We start from the raw sequence: 25,710 nt of genomic DNA on the forward strand, positions 1-25,710 counted from the left end.
TTTCTGTCTTCATTATTTGTATTCGTTGGACTTGAATTCTGCAGCAGGAAAACTCAATCGTTAAATTTATTTTACTAAAATTCCAATTCCAACTTTCCGTTTGCGAGTGTTGAAATGGTGCACTAAAAATTCACAACAAATTTCATAAATTCGTTGCTAATTTCATGTGTTGCAGCTGTAAGCCTTGCAGCAAATGTTTGCGCTGTTGATGTTGCAAGAAAAGCTGTTTAAAGGATTACAAAAATTCCGCAAGCTATAAATGGATGTTTTCTTTATATATATTCAAAATTTTCTACATAACACAAACCCATTTTATATTTGTTGATATTTGCTTTACAAAGTGAGTGATGGCAATTATTGGGTTTGATGAAAAAAAAAAAAAATTAAATAACATAAACCGGCCATTACGATTTCGCTTCCTTTAGTCACTCAGAATATGTTTTTTTCTTGCTTTATTAACTATTCTTATTCTTTTTGTAGAAGCGTTGTACAATTGCCCCTAATTTTTATAAAAGGACACCAATAAGCAATTTTCATTTGACAGTTTAACTTATTTTAAGAATTTAAGAAAACATTTTACAATATAATCGCTACTCGCTCTCCATAAGATCTGCTACCATTGTACGCTTAAATGTCTTCGAAACCAATTCAGCCGAAGTTAGCTGTATGCTGCATCGTACCATAAAAAACTCCTTATAAAGAACCATCGGCCGTTCGAATGCAGCTTATAACTGTAGCAGGAGAAGCTCGGTCAATTACCTAATAAGAGTGGGGGCGTTTTTTAGGATTGTTCTATTTTTATTTTATCTATTTATTGGGAAATAAAAATTAAAAAAAGAAGTTCTGTAAGTTAATTAAATGTATTTGATTATAATATTTAATAAATATTGTGATCTTTTACTAATTTTACTCTTCTCTTTGCTACTCCTTCTATTTTACTATACAGTTTTTCACATTTATTTAGTTTCTCATTTATGGTCGTTTGCTTATCAGTCGATAAACTGAGCTATAATTATCGGGCTGAAAAGCTATTTTGTAGTTTTGGAGTCTATACCAGGCCAATCTAGCGGTGCAAAAAATGAATTTTATAAATGAAACACGTAGATCGATTTCCAACGAAGAACTAAAAAATTTTATTTCCAGATTTGAAAAATACATTTGTACAAGTACATTCTAGAATTTACATTTTGACATACATTTTCAACATGCCCACTATATCAAAGTTCCAAACAATACAAATACTGTTAAAAAAATTAACATGGAACAATACCAAGAATTACCATAAATTTATAGTTCTTTATTTCTGACAATAACTTAGTTAATAAGTCTGCAAGCATGTTAGCAGTTGGCAAATATTTAGTTTCAACTTCTTCTTCTTCTTAATTGGCGCGATAACCGCTTACGCGATTTTGGCCGAGCTTAACAAAGCGCGCCAGTCGTTTCTTTCTCGTGCTAACCGGCGCCAATTGGACACATCAAGTGAAGCCAAGTCTTTCTCCACCTGATCTTTCCAACGCAGTGGAGGCCTTCCTCTTCCTCTGCTACCACCAGCTGGTACCGCATCGAATACTTTCATAGCCGGAGCGTTTGTATCCATTCGGACGACATGACCCAGCCAACGAAGCCGCTGGATCTTTATTCGCTGCGCTATGTTTATGTCGTCGTAAAGCTCATACAGCTCATCGTTCCATCGCCTGCGATATTCCCCGTTGCCAACGTGCAAAGGTCCAAAAATCTTACGCAGAATCTTTCTCTCAAACACTCCAAGCGTCGCTTCATCGGATGTTGTCATCGTCCACGCTTCTGCGCCATACGTTAGGACGGGCATGATGAGAGTCTTGTAGAGTGTTAGTTTTGTTCGTCGAGAGAGGACTTTACTGCTCAGTTGCCTACTTAGTCCAAAGTAGCACTTGTTGGCAAGTGAGATACTACGTTGGATTTCAAGGCTGACATTGTTATCGGTGTTAATGCTGGTTCCTAAATAAACGAAGTCTTCTACAACCTCGAAATTATAACTGTCTACAGTGACGTGGGTGCCGATACGCGAGTGCGCCGACTGTTTGTTTGAAGACAGGAGGTACTTCGTTTCGTCCTCGTTCACCACCAAACCCATTCGCTTTGCCTCTTTATCCAGTTTGGAGAAGGCAGAACTAACAGCGCGGTTGTTAAGGCCAATGATATCGATATCATCGGCATACGCCAACAATTGTACGCTCTTATAAAATATTGTGCCTGAGCGATTAAGTTCTGCGGCTCGTACGATGCTCTCCAACAACAGGTTAAAGAAGTCACACGACAGCGAGTCACCCTGTCTGAAACCTCGTTTGGTATCAAACGGCTCGGAGAGGTCCTTCCCAATTCTGACGGCGCTGCTGGTGTTGAGCAACGTCATCTTACATAGCCGTATTAGTTTTGCGGGGACAGCGCGGCATACAAGTAACTCCTTTCCGTACTGTCGAATACAGCTTTGAAGTCGACGAAAAGATGGTGTGTGTCGATTCTCCTTTCATGGGTCTTTTCCAAGATTTGGCGTATTGTGAATATTTGGTCGATGGTAGACTTTCCAGGTCTGAAGCCACACTGATAAGGTCCAATCAGTTGGTTGACGATGGGCTTCAGCCTTTCACACAATACGCTCGCTAGAACCTTATAGGCGATGTTTAGAAGACTAATCCCGCGTTAATTGCCACAAATTGCAGGATCGCCCTTCTTATGGATTGGGCAGAGCACACTTAAATTCCAATCGGCAGGCATGCTTTCATCCGACCATATTTTGCATAAGAGCTGATGCATGCACCTTACCAGCTCCTCGCCGCGATGTTTGAACAGCTCAGCCGGCAGTCCATCGGCGCCCGCGGCTTTGTTGTTCTTTAGCCGTGATATTTCTATTTTCACCTCGTCATGGTCGGGTAACGGAACGCCAATTCCGTCGTCAACGATTTAGTTTCAACTAGACCGCTATTAATTACATCTCTGATAAAATTATACCTTACATCAATATGTTTTGATCGTTTATGAGATTGGTGGTTATTTGCCAGTTTTAATGCACTTTGGCTATCATTATACAATATTGTCTTGTTGAAACAACCTCATATTCTAAATTTCTTAAATAAATCGCCTCTCGACAAGCCTCTGACAAAGCCATATACTCAGCTGTTCTCTCTTTAGAGAATCTTAAACAATAATGCCTCGTTTTTAACAAATTTTTAAAATTCTCTTAACATAATTCCAGTGAACATGTGAATAACAATTATTAAATTGACTGAGGTAACTGACTGAATAGGCAATGCCTGGTCGTGTCAAAACTGCCTATAAGTTTTTGATATGGAGTACTAACTTTATTACAACTAACTTTATTACATTCATGTTTCACTTTTTAATCAATTCCTCAATATATTGCTCCTGATCCACTGTACTTACATTTGCATGCTTATCAGTATTAATCCTCATGCATAAATATTGCTTTACCTGACCTAAATTTTTAACCTAAAATTTCGTGCCAAGGCTTCAATTAAAATATCAGTTTTTGACTTATCATTTGAAAATATTAGGAAATCATCAACATAAACTCCAACAAAAGTTTTCTTACCATTACTATGATTTTTTATAACCACACAAGAACATCAATGGTTGTAAGATAACTGGAATTCATTCTTCTGGCTTGCACGACACTAAATACCAGAACTAACACTATTTTAGCAAGCTATTAGCCCATAACCTTTTATAAATGAAACACGTGGATCGATTTCCAACGAATAACTAAACAATTTTATTTCTAGATTTGAAAAATACATTTGTACAAGTACATTCTAGAATTTACATTTTGATATACATTTTCAACAATTAAATATCTGGAAAAGTTCTTATGTAGTCAAGATGTCTCGCTTCATAAACTGAGGAAATTTTTATCCATTTTTTTGTTTTTGAAATATTACTAAAATAATGGGGTAAGCTACTCGTTTCTGTTTTTATTTCAAGAGTATGCGGTAAAAAAAATGCTATGTGCAAAGCTGTAATACAAGGAAAATTTAATTGTCTAATTTTGCTTTTGCTTAAATTCTTTAAAAATAAATGTTTTTATAAAAATTAAATTTATGGTAATATAAAAATAAAATTTTAAAATAAAAACTGTTAGCCGCTCCATTGCGTGTCTGTTTGTGGACTGCAAAAATTATAACTCTTCTGATGGGGTGATTAATTTGGCCATAAGCTGCAAGTACAGAAAGAAACGAATAAATAAATTATTGTTTAAAAATATATAAAAGGTATTTTTATTATTATTATGAGGGTATTGAATACTGCGACTAATGTCCCATAATAGATTGAGGGTATTTCTCTGCGACCAATCTTCTTAATACATTTTGGTACAAGGACGACAGTGTTTCCATCGTCACCAAGCAGTTTGTGTACCTGCTTCGCTTAGCCCATAAGCTTTGAGTTAATACTCATAACCAACAGGTTGAGGTGCGCATTTTAGGAACCTCTTATGACAGGCATTCGTTACCGCGGCTCCAATTCTAACTCCCTAACTGCCCGCGGGCATGCATACCTGTAAGCACATATGTCGAAACAAATTATCTGCACTTCCATTCAGAATGTAATTGTGAATGTTCAAATTTTGTGTGAATCGGCCAAAACTGCTGGAAAACGCGTTTAAGGTTACCTAAACTGTTATGTGCAGGTTGTTGAAGCAACAGTGAAAAATCTTAAGCGTTTTTAAGATAAGAAATTATTTTACGTGGAAAATGCGCGAATACAATAGCCTGTTAAATGAAATGCGAGCGCGTTCGGTGGTAACTTTACAAGTGATTTATTTATTTCTGAGTTCAAGTTTTTATAGTGTCTTAGCCTAACGGATTAAGTTCAAATTTATGTAATTAGAGGAAATATGTATTGCTCTGTTACGTTTATGTAATATAGGTGTTTATACATATATAGTGCTATTTTTAAATTCATATACGAAAATTCAACAGTATTTTTAGAAAACAGTAAGCTTAATATTGAAACGTTACGAGAAATTATGGAATTTAACAAAACATGATAATAATGATTAAAATTAAATTAAATATATAAAATTAAATTAATAATTAAAATTATAAGCCATTTGGCGTAACAAACAGGTTTTTCATAAGTTATTTAAAAGTTGGAGAAGTGTTCAGACTTGGCAAGTTAAAATTGTAAATTCTTCAAAAATATGTTTATATGTATATATTTTTTGCCAAAAATATTTATTCCTTTCCTTTTAAGACTGAAACCAATAAAGACAGCGGCAGTAAGACTAACTTATTCGATGTCACACACAATCCACGAAAACAACAAAGCTTAAGCAAAAGCAGAAAAAACAGATATAGAACAGTCAAGGAAAAGTGCAAATAGTGCGAGAGAGGAATAGAGGCATAGGGGCGAAGCGTAAATATTCAACCAATTAGTCGGAGCTATCTTCAGACCATTCACCATTAATTATGACCTTACTTGGACCTATTGAAATAAAAAAATCTCTGGGCCTATATAATTCTAGCACGAATTGGACTAATGCTTGCCAAATATTAGAGCAAAAACTCAAAATAAATATATCACTGAAAACTCAAGATGAAATTGACTCCGCTATTGTATGTTTCAATGATAGCGTAATACAAGCAGTTGCTTCCTCTACACCTACACCGAAAATGACAAATAAAGAAAATATCCCAACTTACATTAAAGAGAAAATCGGCGAAAAAAGAAAACTCCGCAAAACATGGCAAACGACCAGACATCCAGCAGATAAAACCAAACTTAATAAAGCGACAAATGAGCTAAAAGCATTACTTACAAAACACAAGGAGAGTAAACTTCGAAATTATATGGCAAACCTGGGAACAGCAGCATCTACAAATTACTCCTTATGGAAAGCCACAAAACACATTAATGGCGCTGTAATACATAAACCTCCCATCAAAACAGAAGCCGGCACATGGGCAAAAACAAGCAAAGAAAAAGCCGACACCCTAGCCAGACACTTCTTAGACTCATTTACAAGCGAAATGGATAATCAAAACATTAGCATTAAATCTGATAACATAATAAACGTTTCGCAAATCAAAACAAGAAATACCACCATAAGCGAAATTAAAAATCAAATAAGACAGCTAAGCGATAAAAAAGCGCCAGGATATGATTTAATAAATGGAAAAATCTTAAAAAAGTTACCTGAAACAGCATTGCAATTCATAAGAAATATATTCAATTGCATGTTAGAGACTAAATACTTCTCATGACTATGGAAAATTGCTCAAATTACCGCCATACCCAAACCAGGAAAAGATGCCACCAAAACTGCCTCATATCGACCCATCAGCCTATTGCCAATTCTTTCAAAAGTGTTTGAAAAAATATTGTTCGACCGACTAGAACCAATTTTGACAGCAAAAAAAGTGATACCAAGCCATCAATTCGGATTTAGACGGCAACATTCAACAGTCCAACAAATCCACAGGGTTACTAACAAAATACTTAACGATATGAATGACAAAAAATATTGTGTAGCTGTATACCTAGACATTGCAAAAGCCTTTGATAAAGTTTGGCGTAAAGGACTTTTGCATAAGCTCAAACGAATCTTTCCACAAAACTACTTTGAACTTTTGAAGTGCTACATAACTGATCGAAAATTTTATATAAGATATGAAGACGAATATTCCGATATTCTACCAATGACAGCTGGAGTACCGCAAGGCAGTGTATTAGGTCCTCTCTTATATCTAATATACACCGCAGATGTGCCAACTCCGTCAACAGATAATACAATGATAGCAACGTTCGCGGATGATACTGTATTAATGGCATCAAGCAATGACGAAAAACTGGCGACCTTTACACTTCAAAAATTAATAAACAATACAGTAAATTGGTTTGACGAATGGGGTATAGAAGTTAATAAAGACAAAACTATACAAGTTATATATACAAACAAAAAGACATCAAAATATAATCTAACCTTAAAAAACAACAAAATAAAAATCTGCCCAGCAGCAAAATATCTTGGAATAACTATTGACGAAAAACTAACATGGAAGCAGCATATCATTAACAAAAGAAATCAAATCAAGAATAAGTACCGGCAATTAAGTTGGCTAATAGGACGAGCATCAAAACTATCACTGTATAATAAGGTGACTATATACAAAACAATTATTACTCCTATCTGGAAATACGGAATAGAAATATGGGGAACGGCTAAAAACAGAAATATTCAGCTCATACAGCGAACACAATCCAAAATATTACGAAATATAACAAATGCTGGTTGGTTTATTCCCAACGAAGCCATACATCGTGACTTAAACGTAGATACTATCCAAGAAACAATCACAAAATGTAGCACTAATCATATACAGCGACTGTCAGTCCACCAAAACGAAGAAATGCGTAAAATAGCACCGGCAGAAAATATCAAACGAAGATTAAAGCGACTCACACCGACTGATCTAACTATAAGATTTACAGTGTAATCACAAAAAACAATAATAATAATAACAGATTCTTCTTACATTGGTAAAAGAACATAATAGACCCTAATTGTACAAAAATTACATATTGTTAATATATAACAGACTGTAATAAATAAAGGGGAGATATAAAAATAAAAAAAAAAAAAAATAGTCGGTTGTTAAGCATTTAAGTGTAATTAGTTTGCTGTCAGCTGCTCCAACTAGTTGGAAATTGAAATTTATGGTGGCGGAGAAAATGAGTCCTAGAGCTGTTTTCTAGCACACAAATAATAGTACGAGTGCTGCAAGTTGTGCCAAGCACTTTGCACATTTGCTTGATATTTGGAAAGAATTGCATTGGAATTGCGTTGGCGACTTTTGCCAGCGAATTTAATATACAAAGAAATCTACATTTTAGGGGGATTTATTCGTACAAAAGCATTTAAAGCGTGTACGCAGGCGGGAGGCATTGGCACTTAAATTCGACAAGCAACGTTTCAGTGCTCTTTGTTTTCGTATGTATATGTGAGTATGTGCCTTAAACTAACTTTCAGAAAATGTTTTAAGTAACAAGTGGGACTATGAGAGTGCGTTATTTTCCATTTCTAATGAACTACTACTAATTCCGGTACAAAATGCTTTCATAGACTCAATTCTGTGCTTTCATGTCTGTCTTAATTGGAAGAAGGCATGTCGCACGAATGAAATGGTATTCCTTTTGAATTATTTTCATATATGCCACACATACATACTTATATAAATAAAATACCGCCTACTAGCAATCATTTGAAAATTAATTACATTTTTTCCAAAAATGATTGTTTCATAAATCATTTGATGGCATGCATGAGAAGACACAAGCGATGTGCGAAACATGGCATGCCAAACACATAGCATTGCATATACAATAATAACAGATTACATCATATATTCTTGCAGGGTGCTTAAGCAGGGTCAGTAAGTACATGTTGTGGAAGTTAATTTGTATATACAAAAAATTAAGAAAGGAAAGGCACCGTGACTCAAAAATCATTTTTTTTGCTTGACCAGAAAAATGTTTGAACTTAAAACTAAAGATTCGATTTAGTAATGCTGCATACTCAGTTTTTATTTTCTCATGTAATATTATACAATATATTTACAGAGGAGCTTAAAATTTCAAAGGAGACAACGGTGGTGCACATTGTGTATACTTTATTTCATAGGAGGAAAGTTTAATTATTTTCTTATGATTTTATAAAATAGCACGAAGAACGAAGTTGGACGTATTCATACGTACATTCATAAATACCTTTGTGTTAGAATTATTTTTTAAATAATTTATTTGGAAATTTCAAGTATATTTGAGAATGCATATTTCAAAGCAAATTATTGCGCCATATTTGTACTGGTAAAAAGTTTTTTAAAAATATTAAAAAAAAATAGTTTTAATAGCTGGATATATCCTCTTCTATTTGTTATGTAAACTAATATCGTAGAGTGAGTGCAAGTATTTGAATGCATTTTTTGAAAATACAGTTTTTGAGAAAATCTATAGTTTGATTATTAATAGGACTATGAATAAGTTCGTTACGGTTTTACAACAGATGGCGTAACTTGATTATTATTCCATCGATCCACATTTCCAAACATTCATTGGAGAGCTACTGTCGTAAGGCACAAACGTCAGTATAAGTTTTTTATTTGAAGCGTAAACAACAATATTTTTACCACACTTGAAAATGTCGAATTTCGTGCCAAATAATGTGTTTTTGCGGGGAATTCTTCTTCATTATTTTAATATGAAGAAAAAAGCAGCCGAAAGTCATCGTATCTTGGTGGAAGTTTATGGTGAGCATGCTCTATCTGAGCGAACGTGCCAGAAGTGGTTTGCACGCTTTAAAAGTGGTGATTTTGGCTTGGAAGACGAAGAACGCGAGGGTGCGCCGCCAAAGTTCATGGATACCGAATTGGAGGAATTGCTCGATCAAGATCCGGCTCAAACGCAAGAAGAGGTTGCAAAAACTTTGGGAGTTGATCAATCAACCATTTCCAAACGTTTAAAAGCCATGGGAATGATCCGAAAGGTAGGCCATTGGGTGCCGTATGAATTGAAGCCAAGAGACGTTGAACGCCGTTTTATGGCATGCGAACAACTGCTTCAACGGCACAAAAGAAAGGGTTTTTTGCATCGAATTGTGACTGGCGATGAAAAGTGGGTCCATTACGACAATCCAAAACGTCGGGCAACGTATGGATACCCTGGCCATGCTTCAACATCGACGTCGGCGCAGAATATTCATGGCCTGAAGGTTATGCTGTGTATCTGGTGGGACCAGCTGGGTGTTGTGTATTATGAGCTACTGAAACCGAATGAAACGATTACGGGGGATGTCTACCGACGACAATTGATGCGTTTGAGCCGAGCACTGCGAGAAAAACGGCCGCAATACGCCGATAGACACGACAAAGTTATTTTGCAACATGACAATGCTCGGCCACATGTTGCACAAGTGGTCAAAACATACTTAGAAACGCTCAAATGGGATGTCCTACCCCACCCGCCGTATAGTCCAGACCTTGCGCCATCCGATTACTATCTCTTCCGATCGATGCAACATGGCCTGGCTGACCAGCACTTCCGTAATTACGATGAAGTCAAAAAATGGATCGATTCGTGGATTGCGGCAAAACCGACCGAATTTTTCACAAAGGGAATCCCTGAATTGCCAGAAAGATGGGAAAAAGTAGTAGTAAGCGATGGACAATATTTTGAATATTAAATTTGTAACCATTTTACGTCAATAAAGTTTCAAATTTCGAAAAAAAACCGCACGAACTTATTCATAGTCCTATTATTATATGTATGAAGGGATTGAGCAGTGCGACCTGCCCCTGTTCGGACTATTTTCTAGATTTGGGGTTGGTTTTTAGGGGGTGAGTCGAAAAACAAGTCTCACACTTTTCGGCTTTAAATGCTTTTTGGCACCTCCGTAAAAAAAAAATATGTTAAAAGTTTGTACAAACATAAAATAATCAAAACTCAGAACCAACTCACTTAGACCGTTGCCCATCCTCGGTAAATAATTTTGTTTTAAATACAAACCCATGGCTGACAATTATATCCCTAAGGTCATCAGTATCAGAACAATGATCTAAAGTACCTAAGCTTACTGGTCTGCCTCCGAGGGCATAACTAAGAGGATGCCTAACAGACTCTGCCGCCTCCTCATTATTGAAACTTCGAAATAAGGTATGTACATTCAAACTTTGGGCATATCGTCCTAGGAGACAGTGATCTGTGATCAAAGGAACTGAGCACCTGACGTCCCATGACAACTCATCTGGTGTGGACTTATACCACGCAGTTTGTGGATTGAGAGGGGTATATCTACAATCCCCATACCAAGAAGGACGCGAGTGGTTTTGTCCTGGCACCCACGAATGCGGAAATATTCCGCCATATTGTTAAGAGACACCCGGCATTTGCGAGCAATGATGGAGTTAGTGACAACCCCACCACGAGATTTAATCACCGCTTGGCTAGCAGATTAAATATAAAGCTCTCTAAAGGTTGCTTCTTTTAACCTTACCCGACAGTTACCTTTTAAGTGGCTAGAACTTCAGCCTTAAATACGTTACAGAGATTAGGCAGACGAGTCGAAAAGCTTAATTTTGGCTCCTTACATTTACTTTATCGTCAAGCTTTGAGTTATCAGTAAAGAACCGTGAGCAGTTTTTCCGACCAGGTATATTGTCAATCTCTTCATTCAAACAATTGTGAGCAGAATCAGTTGGACTCAGACCGTATGTTATGGGCGAATATCCAACACCAAATCGCGCCAGTGTAACCTCGCGTCTGTTTACGAATCACATCTAGGGGTGGTAAGAAAAAAGAGTATTTAAAGTATCAGAAGGTGTGATTTGATGAACGAGTGTCATGATGACAAGTGTCACGAGTTGAACTTTCTGATATCTGTTTCTAATTGCAGTTATTTTTGTTTAACTATAACAGAAAAAGTAGACATATGACAATCACTGCAAACGACCAATCAGCGCTCTGCACTTAATCTTACAGGGGGCAAAACACTAAATAAATAATTGCTGGAATTACACTCATACTGGCATGAACTCAGTACTACGGGAATACGCTCTGTTTTTAATTTTTCTTCTTTTTCTGAACATTCTTTACATTTTCTTATATTTTAATTATATTTCAGCTGAACACTCTCCAAATAGTTGACTGCCACATTCATTAACTCCAACGCTGCTACTGTTTATTTGACAAGTGTCCGCTTGGTCTATGATTTTATGTTGGATGAAACAATCCATTATCAATTGGGAATTTTTCAAAACAATTGACGTAAAACAATAAAAGCAAGTGCACTACTGAAAATGTGAAAATAATGTGTAAGCACTTATATATACCTTGATTGCTTTTACATTGCGCCCGCCCTTCAAATGCTCTCCAACCACATTTAAAACTTTCGGTGGGCACTTTAACGCTTTTTAGTTTAAAAATCAATCGATTAAAAAATGTGGCAAAGCAGCCTCGGCTGTGTGCGTATGAACTGATGGCATGGCAAACTGTACTTGACACGCGCTTAGCTACATCCAAAAGTATATATATATGTATAGGGAAACAAATGGCAATAAACAAATAACAAGAATAAGTGCTCGAACAACAAAAGCCGTGTGTGCGAAAGTATCAGAGGGAAAGAGTTGAGTTGCGCCACAATGCTGGTGGTGCGTCGTGACAAAATTGAATGGCTTAACAAGGAAGTCGGTCACGTAGGCACTACACTAGCAAGTGCTCTGCTGTTGTTGCACGGCGTGTTGTGTTTGCAAATAGCTGTTTGTAATTGCTGCGAGCTCTTGTAATCCGCATACAAATAGCGTCTTGTAACGCATCGTTAAAGGAGCTACGCAAAAAATCACAGCATTAAATTTTCAATATTGCATTATGCAATGCATTAATTAATGAAATGAACAGAACGAATGAATGAAATGAGAATCATTGGCTGAGTGTGTGATTGTTCGGTTGGGTATTGGGATGCGCACTTAGATAGCTTTGAACAGTTTTGCCTACGCAAAAATCGAAAAGGTTGTAGCGATCCGTGCGTGGAATGCCAAATAAGCGATGTATTTGAGAGTACAACTGTGATTCGGTGGAAAATGAATTTTACTGACTAATGGGATTACTGCAAGGTTTTAGAAGTAGATAATAATGATGGATACAAAATGTGATTTAATGAAAATTTAACGAGACAATCTAAGGGGCAGATTTTTGACAAATGGGCAATGTGAAAGCTACAATTACACACAGCAGTTGGCGGGGTCCTATGAGTATGCAAAAACATCACATTGGCGCTGCAGGAGTCAATCGATTAATGGGATTTCAAAGTGTTCTTCTATTTGATTGTGCAAGGGATTGTTGGCCACTGTTGTTATTAAAAACCCAAACAAATCAGAGTAAACAAGCGCAGCAGCGAGTGGCAGAAGCAAGGGAGAGAAGAGAGAGAAGGAAGCTGAGGTCACATACTGCACAGCGCTGAAAAGAAATATGCGTCGCTGCCCACAACGCAGGCTAATACCTCCACTTCTATTGGTGCTTCTGATGTTGGCTTTGGCTTAGGTGCTTTACGTTCGGTAGTTGGCTTAATATTGGTATTCGCGTCACGCGGACAATGTGATGAATGATAATAGATGAAGGGAGCACCACTTGCTGTTCTGCGCACATTGCAGTAAAAATTTGAAAACTTTTGAAAAATTGCTGCTGCTAAAAATGTGAAGGTGAAAAATGATAAAATAGCTGTAGGCGCAAAAAGAGACATTATAGAGCGATTCAGGGGTGTTGCAGATCTTTGTAAAAAAGCCTATGCTATGCCTTTTGTGTTATCAGAGATGTTTAGTGGGCTTTCAAAGGATGCTGTGCTGCATATCTAAATGCCGAAGACTAAAACAATGATGAAATACAAAAAAAATTGTTTTTTTTTAATTTTGCTGGAGTTTATTTATAAAAGAAAATTTGCAGTCTTATTGAATCACCCTATATGTATATAGATAAGAAATTGCAGGAGACCAATTATTAAATGAGAGTGTAAGCAAATCCTAACAGAGTCATGAAATATGTCAAAATAAGGAGTTATAGCTACCTTCATAGTATTTACTATGGAGGTACGCTTTGAGCCAATTGGACCATTACATCACTCATGTGCTGCTACTCATTCTGCCTGCGATTTCTTATAGCGCCAGAAATAAACATAGTTTGTAAGTTTTGCCCATTTTGCAACTTTATGAAAGCTCGTTGAACTCAGATGCACTTAGTGCCATTTTTACAATGGGGTATTTACTTTTAATTACAGGTGGCTCATTTTCCTTTGAATGGGTCGCTAGATGTGCTATACAAGCGAAAATTAGGGTTGGAAGCAGAGTATTTTTTCATTCATTAGATAAAAGCAGTATTTACTCAGATATTTTCTGAAAATTCCTGATAACTCCGGTTATTAGACGAAGGTGAAAGTGTTTCATTTGAATGTAAGATCAAATCTTTTATTGTCTAGAAATTGCTGTCAATGTGCTGCCACAGATTTTGGAGTCTGTAAGATCCCATGTTCAGGCTAGGGATATAAAAGAGCAATAACCTTACTGAAAAGTATTACTATTAAATATCATTATATCATTTTCATTTAACAACTATTCTACTAACTTTTACTGTACACTTTAATTTTTTATCGCACTGTTTTCACCCACAAGGCATACAACTCCGTCAGAAATATTCTTTTACAACATTAAATCTGTATTATTATATACTTATTTAATTATCATAGTTCTCCTCTATTGATGGTTCCATGTGTAGAAGTCCACGCAAGTGGGGAAAGTTACTGATCGCCATTCACTTGGGAGTGGCCAGGACGATTCTTCTACATATGGTTCAAGCAGCTCACAACGGCCGGGATTAGCCCACGTATCCTCTGGGTAGCTCCCGAACACCCGTTCGGGAGTGAGCTAACGTGAGAAGGCGAAGCATTCCAGGATAGCTGGTTGTGCGCTGGGTTTGGGACCCGCCACTTAAAAATCCCCCCCAATGAAAAGAATTACAAAGCCTCGGATGAGAACTGCCTTTACTGATGACGACCCCTGCAAACGAAATAAGGAATATGATTTGAGGGCATGCACCTGGAATGTCCGGTCCCTTAATGGGGAAGGTGCCTCTGCCCGGCTGGTTGATGTCCTCGTGAGAGTAAAGGCTGACATCACTGCCATCCAAGAGATGCGATGGACGGGGCAAGGTAAGAAAACCATAGGACCTTGCGACGTCTACTACAGCTGCCATGTAAAGGAGCGCAAATTCGGTGTCGGATTTGTTGTGGGAGAGAGACTTCGTCGCCAAGTACTGTCGTTCACTCCGGTGGACGAGCGTCTCGCAATAATCCGCATCAAAGCGCGATTTTTTAACATCTCGCTAATTTGCGCCCACGCCCCGACGGAAGAGAAGGACGATGCGACCAAAGATTCCTTCTATGAGCGCTTGGAACGTTCCTATGAGCGCTGCCCCCGCCACGACATAAAAATCGTGCTTGGCGACTTCAACGCCAGGGTGGGCAAGGAGGGAATTTTTGGTCCCACAGTCGGAAAATTCAGCCTGCACAACGAAACATCCGGTAACGGACAAAGGCTGATCGACTTCGCCGGGGCCCGAAACATGGTAGTCTGCAGCACCAGATTCCAGCATAAAAAGATACACCAAGCTACCTGGCTGTCTCCTGATCGAAAAACGCGAAACCAGATCGATCATGTTGTGATAGATGGAAGACACGCTTCTAGTGTATTAGATGTACGTACGATCCGAGGACCCAACATCGACTCGGATCATTACCTTGTTGCAGCCAAGCTGCGCACCCGCCTCTGTGCAGCAAAAAACGTACATCTACCTACGCAAAGAATGTTCGACATCGAAAAGCTGCAATCACAACAGATAGCCAGAAGATTCGCCACTCGACTCTCACTCCTGCTCTCGGAGAGCACTGCCCAACAAACCGGCATGCGCGAGCAATGGAGCAACATTTCTCGTTCACTACGTACCGCCGCCGAAGAAGAAATCGGATTCCGGCGAGCCCGAAAAAACAATTGGTACGACGAGGAATGTCATGCTGCCGCAGAAAGAAAGGATGCCGCCTATAGAGCCACGCTGCGATCGGGCGCAACGCGAGCCATGTGGGATCGCTACAGAGAGCTGAAAAAGGAAGAGAGACGTATTATCCGACAGAAGAAACGAGAGGCCGAAATACGTGAGTGCGAGGAGCTTGAGATGCTGGCCAACAGGAACAACGCCCGAAAATTTTACCAGAAAGTTCGGCGGCTTACAGAAGGTTTCAAGACCGGGGCGTTTTCCTGTAAGAACAAAGACGGCGATCTGGTGACTGACGTACAGAGCAATCTTAAATTATGGAGGGAACACTTCTCGAACCTGTTAAACGGTGACAGCTGCGCATGTCATAGAGAATGTGAAGATCCCGATACCCCAATCGTTGACGACGGAATTGTCGTTCCGTTACCCGACCATGACGAGGTGAGAATAGCAATATCACGGCTAAAAAAAACAAAAAAGCCGCGGGCGCCGACGGACTGCCGGCTGAGCTATTCAAACATGGCGGCGAGGAGCTGGTAAGGTGCATGCATCAGCTCCTATGCAAAATATGGTCGGATGAAAGCATGCCTGCCGATTGGAATTTAAGTGTGCTCTGCCCAATCCATAAGAAGGGCGATCCTGCAATTTGTGCCAATTACCGCGGGATTAGTCTTCTAAATATCGCCTATAAGGTTTTAGCGAGCGTATTGTGTGAAAGGCTGAAGCCCACCGTCAACCAACTGATTGGACCTTATCAGTGTGGCTTCAGACCTGGAAAGTCCACCATTGACCAAATATTCTCAATACGCCAAATCTTGGAAAAGACCCATGAAAGGAGAATCGACACACACCACCTTTTCGTCGACTTCAAAGCTGCATTCGACAGTACGGAAAGGAGTTACCTGTATGCCGCGATGTCTGAATTTGGTATCCCCGCAAAACTAATACGGCTATGTAAGATGACGTTGCTCAACACCAGCAGCGCCGTCAGAATTGGGAAGGACCTCTCCGAGCCGTTTGATACCAAACGAGGTTTCAGACAGGGTGACTCGCTGTCGTGTGACTTCTTTAACCTGATGTTGGAGAGCATCGTACGAGCCGCAGAACTTAATCGCTCAGGCACAATTTTTTATAAGAGCGTACAATTGCTGGCGTATGCCGATGATATTGACATCATCGGCCTTAACAACCGCGCTGTTAGTTCTGCCTTCTCCAAACTGGATAAAGAGGCAAAGCGAATGGGTTTGGTGGTGAACGAGGACAAAACGAAGTACCTCCTGTCTTCAAACAAACAGTCGGCGCACTCGCGTATCGGCACCCACGTCACTGTTGACAGTTATAATTTTGAGGTTGTAAAAGACTTCGTGTATTTAGGAACCAGCATTAACACCGATAACAATGTCAGCCTTGAAATCCAACGTAGAATCTCTCTTGCCAACAAGTGCTACTTTGGACTAAGTAGGCAATTGAGCAGTAAAGTCCTCTCTCGACGAACAAAACTAACACTCTACAAGACTCTCATCATGCCCGTCCTAACGTATGGCGCAGAAGCGTGGACGATGACAACATCCGATGAAGCGACGCTTGGAGTGTTCGAGAGAAAGATTCTGCGTAAGATTTTTGGACCTTTGCACGTTGGCAATGGCGAATATCGTAGGCGATGGAACGATGAGCTGTATGAGCTTTACGACGACATAGACATAGCGCAGCGAATAAAGATCCAGCGGCTTCGTTGGCTGGGTCATGTCGTCCGAATGGATACAAACGCTCCGGCTTTGAAAGTATTCGATGCGGTACCAGCTGGTGGTAGCAGAGGAAGAGGAAGGCCTCCTCTGCGTTGGAAAGATCAGGTGGAGAAGGACTTGGCTTCACTTGGTGTGTCCAATTGGCGCCGGTTAGCACGAGAGAGAAACGACTGGCGCGCTTTGTTAATCTCGGCCAAAATCGCGTAAGCGGTTATCGCGCCAATTAAGAAAGAAAGAAAGTTCTCCTCTATTTATTTATTTTTACACTTTTAGCTCATAATTATCTTTAGGCAAATCATTCACGCTTTACATCACTACAAATTAAAGAAAAAAACAGAAAGATGGAGACCTTCTGTTAACAGTCGTTCCATTCTCATTAAAAGCTACTATTAACAAGCTTGCGCCTACAGACATACGTACATAAATACACCTGGTTACGTGCGCATTGAAATTAATTTTGTTGCTCATACGACATGTTGTACCGTAATTGCTTTGAGTCAGGCTGCTTTGTGCGCGAAAGAAAAATGTTATGACATTTTAATTTCTTTTCTGATCGAATACATGAAAGACAGCCTGATTCAGTAACAACATATCCAAATATTTATGCTATAAAATGATCTGAAAATAAAGCCAATCTTATGGATACAAATAGCATTTGCCGCTTTGTTTCCGCCTTAGCTTATCCGCATCTCAGAAAATAAGCTTTATTCAATATTTCTTAAGTCCCTTGTGTAAGAGTTAAATTGAAAACTTTCCGCAAATGCAATGATCACGAACAAAATGAAAAGCAGCTGTAATGCATTCTATTCTATCACATACACACACACACGCATATGAATGCGTATATATCTCATATATGACTTTTGAGGAATTTATGAGAAGTATGCGATAGTGTTGCATATGCTCCTGCTCTTAATTCTTTGCTTAATTCCTTAATTACAAAACTCATAAAAGATGTTGCAAAAACTAAAGGAAAAAATTTGTGAACTTATCGGAGTTCTGCTAGTTGAAATGGGTTGGTGCGTGATTACCATTTGGAATTCACAGAGAGGTCGTTAGTTCGAATCTCGGTGAAAGCAAAATTAATAAAAAAACATTTTTCTAATAGCGGTCGCCCCTCGGCAGGCAATGGCAAACCTCCGAGTGTATTTCTGCCATGAAAAAGCTCCTCATAAAAATATCTGCCGTTCGGAGTCGGCTTGAAAGTGTAGGTCCCTCCATTTGTGGAACAACATCAAGACGCACACCACAAATAGGAGGAGGAGCTCGGCCAAACACCTAACAGAAGTGTACACGCCAATTATTTATTTTTATTTATTTATTTTTAGTTGAAACTTTTGTTTTTCGGTGTGCAGTCTCTTCTTTATGGGGCATAGGTCTAGAACGGTTATACCACCGTTGACTTAGAAAGCCTTACACAATGAATACTACTATTTTACACTAAAGAAACATTTTATAAAAGTATTGTAGTAATACTTTTATCAATTAATTTTCCAAAAAAAGGGACTGACGTACAGTTTTTGTTTTTTTTAGGAGGGGTATTTTTAAGGCAAAAATACGCTCGGAGGTTTGCTATTACATACCGAAGGGCGACCGCTTTAGAGTAACTTTTTCTATTAATTTTGATGTTTCGAACACGTGCACTTCCGAATGGTAGCCACGCGACTTAAATTTTCTTTTATCATTAAAAGAAATTTTATTTTTTTATATTTATTTTGTAATGACTTTATTCACTGAACTCAACTTAAAAACTAAAACTACATCATCTCATATTTAATGTCATTAACTAGCATAGTACATCAATCATAAAAGGGAAGTTGTGAAACATATAACTGTAATCGGACAGCCAACAGTGGCGTGATCTCGATGCCTTTATGTACATAGATATTGGAGGAAATGTGTACAGCTATGTTAAGCAGGTGAATAATATAATACATACATACATTAGTAAGTACATTAATAAATACAGGGTACATAATAACATAATAACACATAACTCGCGCGAAGCTATCCATCTACGGCGGTCGACATATTTGCGGCTCAAAAAAAAACTCTCTGCATTTTGCAAAGAATTATTAAAATCGAAAGTTTTCTTTAAATATCTCGAAGACTCTCGGTTGACAAACCTCCCAGCGCTTTTCTGCTTCTAAAAGCAGTCACAAAAAAACCATCTAAAACTTGAATACGCCAGAAAATTTAAGAGTTTAGTTATTTGTAGGACAATATCAAAACGCAGTCGAAAAATTGTGGGCGAAACTTGTGCCGAACACCTCAGAGCGACTGGCAGCTAACTATTTTTATTACCAAAGTACAAACAGTTACTGATGATGGTCGTAATTGATATGTTAATATGGCAAGTTCCCAAAAACAATAAAATAAAAATGCACTTTGCTATTCAAGTTATTTCGAATAACTGAACTTCGTTGACGCATATCAACTGACTTATGTATTGTAAGACGTTATCCGTGTGTATTCTTGCAGTAACTCTACATCATTTTCTCATTTGGCCTGTTGCTCTCTATTTATTTTGAAATGGGAAATTTATGCTGTTGGACAAATGTTGCTGGTAAATTCGAAGTGATGTTAGCTTTTTAAGGCTGTGTTACAGGTGCCAGTCTTTTATGATAGATGCTTGATGTGTGACCGCTGAATTTCCGTTATGTTTGACCCTGTAGAGCTCTCAAGTTTCAGGATTTGGTAAGGCTTTCCAAGAATACTACAATGCGTTGTTGTTTTCAATTGCCTTCATATTTACATATATTTTTACTTAATCATTTAATAGTCCAAAAGTACAGTATTTTTACAGACTATGAAGAATAGACTAATGCTGAATAAATCAATAAAAAAAAATTAAACTTATAATGTACATAGATTCATTTAAGTGAGCGAAGCAATATATATACAATATATAACATATATATTTATATATATATAAACCGATATATCCCTAGTACCTTTCTTGTCTTGCAGCTTTCTAGATTTATTGTAATTAATTTTTTATAATAGCATTGCTACTGATTAAATATAAATGTTTCACCATATCACTTAAAATTGATAATTTCGTACGTATTTTACAATTCCACTTTTATGCTTTGCTGTTATGAGAACTGTAACAGTGCAAACATTGCTAACAGTTTTAACAGCTCTGTATGTTAACAAAATTTACAAAATTACAAAAAAAATTCGCCGGTAAATAAAGCACGTGTGTTTTTCTGTTAGAATTTCCCATTCTTGCCGGTAAATCATATACTTCATTCGTAAATAGTACTCTCTACTTAGAGAGCATAACAGTTTACTCTCCACACAGCTACCAGTTACAGTGTACAGGTCTGTTAACTGCTTACAGAGCATCTTACAGCGCCAACAGTTAAAAACACTGGTGGGAATATGGAGTATGAGTAGCATAGGACTGTCACGTCCTACTTTGCTGTTTATTTACAGCATCCTGTCGCAGCATTCATTTCAGCGCAATCAGTGCTTATCTGTCTTTCGGCGCAAATGGACGCGTGAAACGGGAAATAAGTTGTTTAGTGAAAAAGTGGATATAAAAGAATACCTAACCATTCAGCTTACTATGAACCTGTGTCAGAGTGGTTCGTAGTTAGCATACACGAATCGTACTTACTGTTTGCACTTGTGCGTGAGTGCGAGTTTTTTAAATATTTGATTTATTGCACCTGTTGTTGTAGATAGCTGTATATTGCTTGTATGTACGTCGTGTGCGTCGCATTTCTCCGCTTAAGGTGGGTGTGTGTTTTTTTTACCAATGGTGCGGTTGCTCATACGACGCGGTGTGTGTGCGCGTGCATGCGAATGCTTGCAGTTGAATGGTGTTTTTAAATTCTAGCAATGGATGGACAATGATTTGTCTCACTTTGCGGTTTAATAAACGGTGGTTTTTATGAAATATAAAACGAAAATGTAAAAAAAAATATATAGCAGTAAGACATACTTCAATAAAACTAATTATAATTCTAATAAAATTTATAGCGCATAATGTCAATTGTAGATGAGTAAACTTCGCCACTGTGGGGTCTTAGTGTATGGATGAATTGTGTCCTGAAATTAAATTGAATACCCACTAATTGATTTTTATTGTTGCTGTCCATTTTATCCATATCCTCATTTCACGCGTTCAACGCCTACGCTTCCGGTAATCGATTTTAGTCACTCAAGTGTGAAGCCGTCGAAGCTTGCGCTGTTGGCTTATTGGATTATTGCAATTTATGTGCCACGCTCCGCTAACTGCCTATTTCTAGTTAAGGAAAACCGCGAAAAGTTAAAGTGGAAAAGTGTGAACTTATGACATTAATTTAAAAATTTCAGAAAACTCCGAAGAAAAATACCACAAAATACCAAATATACCAATAAAAATAAAATTAAATTCAAAGGTGCTTGAACTAATGAACTGGAAGCATAAAAATAAGATACTAATTACAATAGAAAAAATAAATATTAATACAAATTATACAAAACTTAATAAAATAACATACATTTAGTTATTCTATCTACTAAATGGGTGCTAGATATATAGAACAGAATTTATAACTAAATAAATATCTCCTCTATAATAAAATAAAACTATATATAAGTATAGTGAGTGTTTAAAGCTTGTGTAAAAAAGTGTGCTCAAAATAGGTTTGAAATTTCATAAGTGAAAAATTATATATTAGTTGTTCTTCCAACAATTTTGATTTTCATCAAGGAAACGAAATATTTCACCGAGGAAATCACTGCAATCAATATACCGTCGCTTGATGGGGATGAGTTTATCTATAATAAAAATGGAAATAAAAATTTAGGAAATTTCTTAAAGTTATGTAAAAAATACATAAACCGATTATGGTGGATTTAATCATATGCACGTGCTCTTCTGGTTCTTAATTTCCGCTTAAGCAGAGCAATCATAAATCAGATAAAACTCGATTTCCGTAACTGATGTAAAATAAATTAAAATTTGTGTCAAATAAAGTGTGAAAAAATGCTGCGCTAAAACTTGTGCAAAATACTGGTGAGTACCAGTTAGTTTTAATAAAGGCATACATTAACCGAGCCTGCTGTTTAATGTGAAATTGAATTTAAGCCACTTATGTATATATATTTACTGAATATGTAGCTGAAAATACCTGTTAACTCGAACAATAATTGCAGCCACAAAATGGAATTTGCTATTGAAGCTCCTGGTTCTGTATTAAAGAACCAATACATTTGTGCTTGTATGGCTTGCCTCCAATTAGGCAAAGAGTAATAATACCCAGAGTGTGCAATAAACCTTGGAAGTGTTATTTGTTCATGGCTCAACAAACTATTTGCCGATTATAGTGAGCGTAACTTTCCATTTCCACAAAAAAATGGTTTAACTCACAAAAAACGTATATTTAATTCTAATTTGTGCACATTAAGTTGAAAGAAATTCTGTGGTTGAAGCGTATTAAAATGTGTGGCAATTAAAAGCAGCAGCTTTACGCCACAATTCATTTATTTCATATTATTCATAATAACTACTCCTAATTATATTTACGTCATTTTAGACAGTGAATACTACAAAAAAAAAATTTAAAGAAATAAATTCAATTTAAAACAAAATCAAATTATTAATAAATTTGATTATATTATATAATTAATAATGATTATTATTTTTTTCTCAAAAGAACTAAAGGATTAATAAAAAGTTCTTGAACACATAGAAACATTCATGCATTGAAAGGGGTGGTTTTTCCAAAACGTTCGCTATAACTTTGGTAAAATATATTCTCTGTCTGCCACTATGGGGCATTATTTCTGTCAAAAAAAGTTCATTCCAATACTGAAATTATTTGTTCTGCTGCAACTGATACAAATTAATCTCGAATGAACAAAATTGAACCCAAAGAGTTCATTACAAGAGAGCTGCTAATAGCGCCTTCATACTAAAATTCTAGTAAAAAAGAAGATATTTAGCTGAAACCTGTGAGCTGCCAGCTGAAATATTGTAAACCATAGGTTATAAAATACAGATTTGAAAAAGGCGCTACATTTACTTTTTGCTGAATACATGGGAGCTAGGCGTTGGATGCCAATTACGGGGTTTTCCATTCTTTTCAAGGCTTGATATTTTTCAAACGCCGTATAAAAATGGCGGAAAAGGCAATTTTATTTCGAATTACACATTTTGTTTCAGTTGTTTGTATAAAAATGAATTGCTATTATAAAAAAAAATAAAGATTTAAAGCACAATTTAGTTGTTTAGGTATCAAAAGCCTTTTCAAATATCACAAATCCTGTGTGTATATGGAAGTTTATAAGAACATGCAAATTTTAAGCATCCGTTTTTTTGTGATAAGTGGGTTTATTTTCACAAACATTGAAGAAATTTTAAATACATGAAAATCTTTAAACTACAAGTTGCATAATGACATGCGCATCAAACGAAGAGCTAACTTTACGGCAAAACCGAAAAAATCTTGGCTTAGTTTTTCTACCCGAATAGAAAGAAGGGCACGGGGTAAGCGCCAAATGTATATTTATACATATGGTATATATGTATATCGCAGATATACGTCAAGTCTAGGGTATTTAAAGTGTTAGAAACAAATTATTTCGTTTTTGACTGCACACTGTTTTTGAACCTGTTTTGACACTAAAAACTTAATTGTTTTCAAAATTTCAAAAATAAGAGTCGAAATCATACACTCGTGTCCAAAATATTGCATTGAGATGCTCCATTTAATTTTTTGCTACTGACTCTTTCAGCCAATATTAAGGTAAGCGTAGTTTTATACGAGTTTTTGGCAAATAATAAAAAAAGATTGCAAAGTTCAAATGTAAAACTTTAAGTGGTTCAATATCCAACAGCTTTTCCTATTTCGTATTTGCCATACCTCATGCTTGGCGTTTTTCGTTGCATTAGTGTACTGTTATTTATTATAATTATAGGGTAATTAGGTCGAAAGCTTTTATTGCTGGTGCGCTTAATTATAATATTACTGTTATTAGTTACATATCTAGTAAATAAATAAACAAATAAATAATTAAATTAGACAGACAGGGCCTTAGTCAAAAGTAGATTCTTTGTTTCAAATATGGTACTGTTTTCTGATTATTGTATATTAGCTTTTCGAAAAAAGGTCAAGTTAACACTGTGCACACATACCTTTCAAAAGCATTTGATAAGGTCAATCACAAAGCTTCAATTTCTTAATGGACAGCTTTAGGTTTTCACTCCACTCTTTTAAAATGGATTAAATCCTCTCTCTCCCCTCGGAGATGTGTTGTTAAGTTGATGGTGCCTCATCTATTTCTTTGCGTCCCCTGGTGTGCTCCAGTGAAAAATACTGGGTTACCTACTTTTTATGATCTTTTTAATGCCACCTCCAGTTGTCTTATAAAGCAAATTTTCTTTTGTAATATATGCTGATGATTTAAAGACATACTCGGCTTTTGCACGTATATCACCCTTTATAAATCTTCAATCTGCTTTAGATAAGATAATTGCTTGGTGCAAGAGAAATAAATTGAGTTTAAATAAAAGGAGGTGTTTTTATGCCTCTTATTCTAAATCTTGTTCTTTTGTACCCACTGCCTACCCCAATTCTAGTTCTAGTGTATCCAACCCAAGTGAAATTGTTGATTCTGGTGTGGCATTTGACTCTAGATTCTCTGTCAAAAACATTTAAATGACACCAATGCAAAGTGCTTACTTTTGTTCGACGTTTTAGTGTGGACTTTGTTGTCCATATACTCTAAAACTGTTATATACCTTTCCGTGGCGATCGAAACCGGAATACGCCATCTTTGTTTGGGCACGAGATTACGGTAGCCATATTGGTAGACTTGAATGTGTCTATAAAGTCTTTGTGCGTTATGTGATCCAATTTCATCTTAAAAAAGTTGGTGCTTGCTCATTCATCTAAAAACACAAAATATTTGATGCACTGTTCTCTCCCTCACTTTCGATTTCGATTTGATAAATGGGACGCTACTCGAGAAAATTAATTTGAATATTCACCAGCGAGGCATACGGAATCATGACATTTTCTGGTTAGGGATGGTTAGAACTAATTATACTTCCAATGCTCTGACTTCTCGAAGTGAGAGAGAATTTAATTTGGTTTCAAATCATATTGCTCAAGAGTTTTATTCCACGAAGTACCACTTTAAAATGAATTGTTCGACTAATTTCTAAGTATCCGCTAATATTCTTTTGTCGTAAATTATAAAAAAATGTTACATGTCTGTTCATTAAAGGGAAATAAGTAATTATAAGTTTAATTTATATTTGATTAAATTATTCAGCATTCATCTGTATTCATAGTTTATAGCAAATACTGCAACTTTACATTATTGAATGCATAAATAAACATAAACAAAATAAAATAAAAATTATAATATAATTATTAATTACAAT

General features: G+C 36.9%; 1 pseudogene; it reads right to left on the reverse strand.

The window, feature by feature from the left end:
- Positions 1-13,282, reverse strand: part of LOC128867285 (probable cytochrome P450 6a14) — a 53,660-nt pseudogene extending 40,378 nt beyond the window's left edge.
- Between the last annotated feature and the right edge of the window lie 12,428 nt (positions 13,283-25,710).

The sequence above is a fragment of the Anastrepha ludens genome, chromosome 6 (assembly GCF_028408465.1).
Source record: "Anastrepha ludens isolate Willacy chromosome 6, idAnaLude1.1, whole genome shotgun sequence".
Taxonomy (NCBI): Eukaryota; Metazoa; Arthropoda; class Insecta; order Diptera; family Tephritidae; genus Anastrepha; species Anastrepha ludens.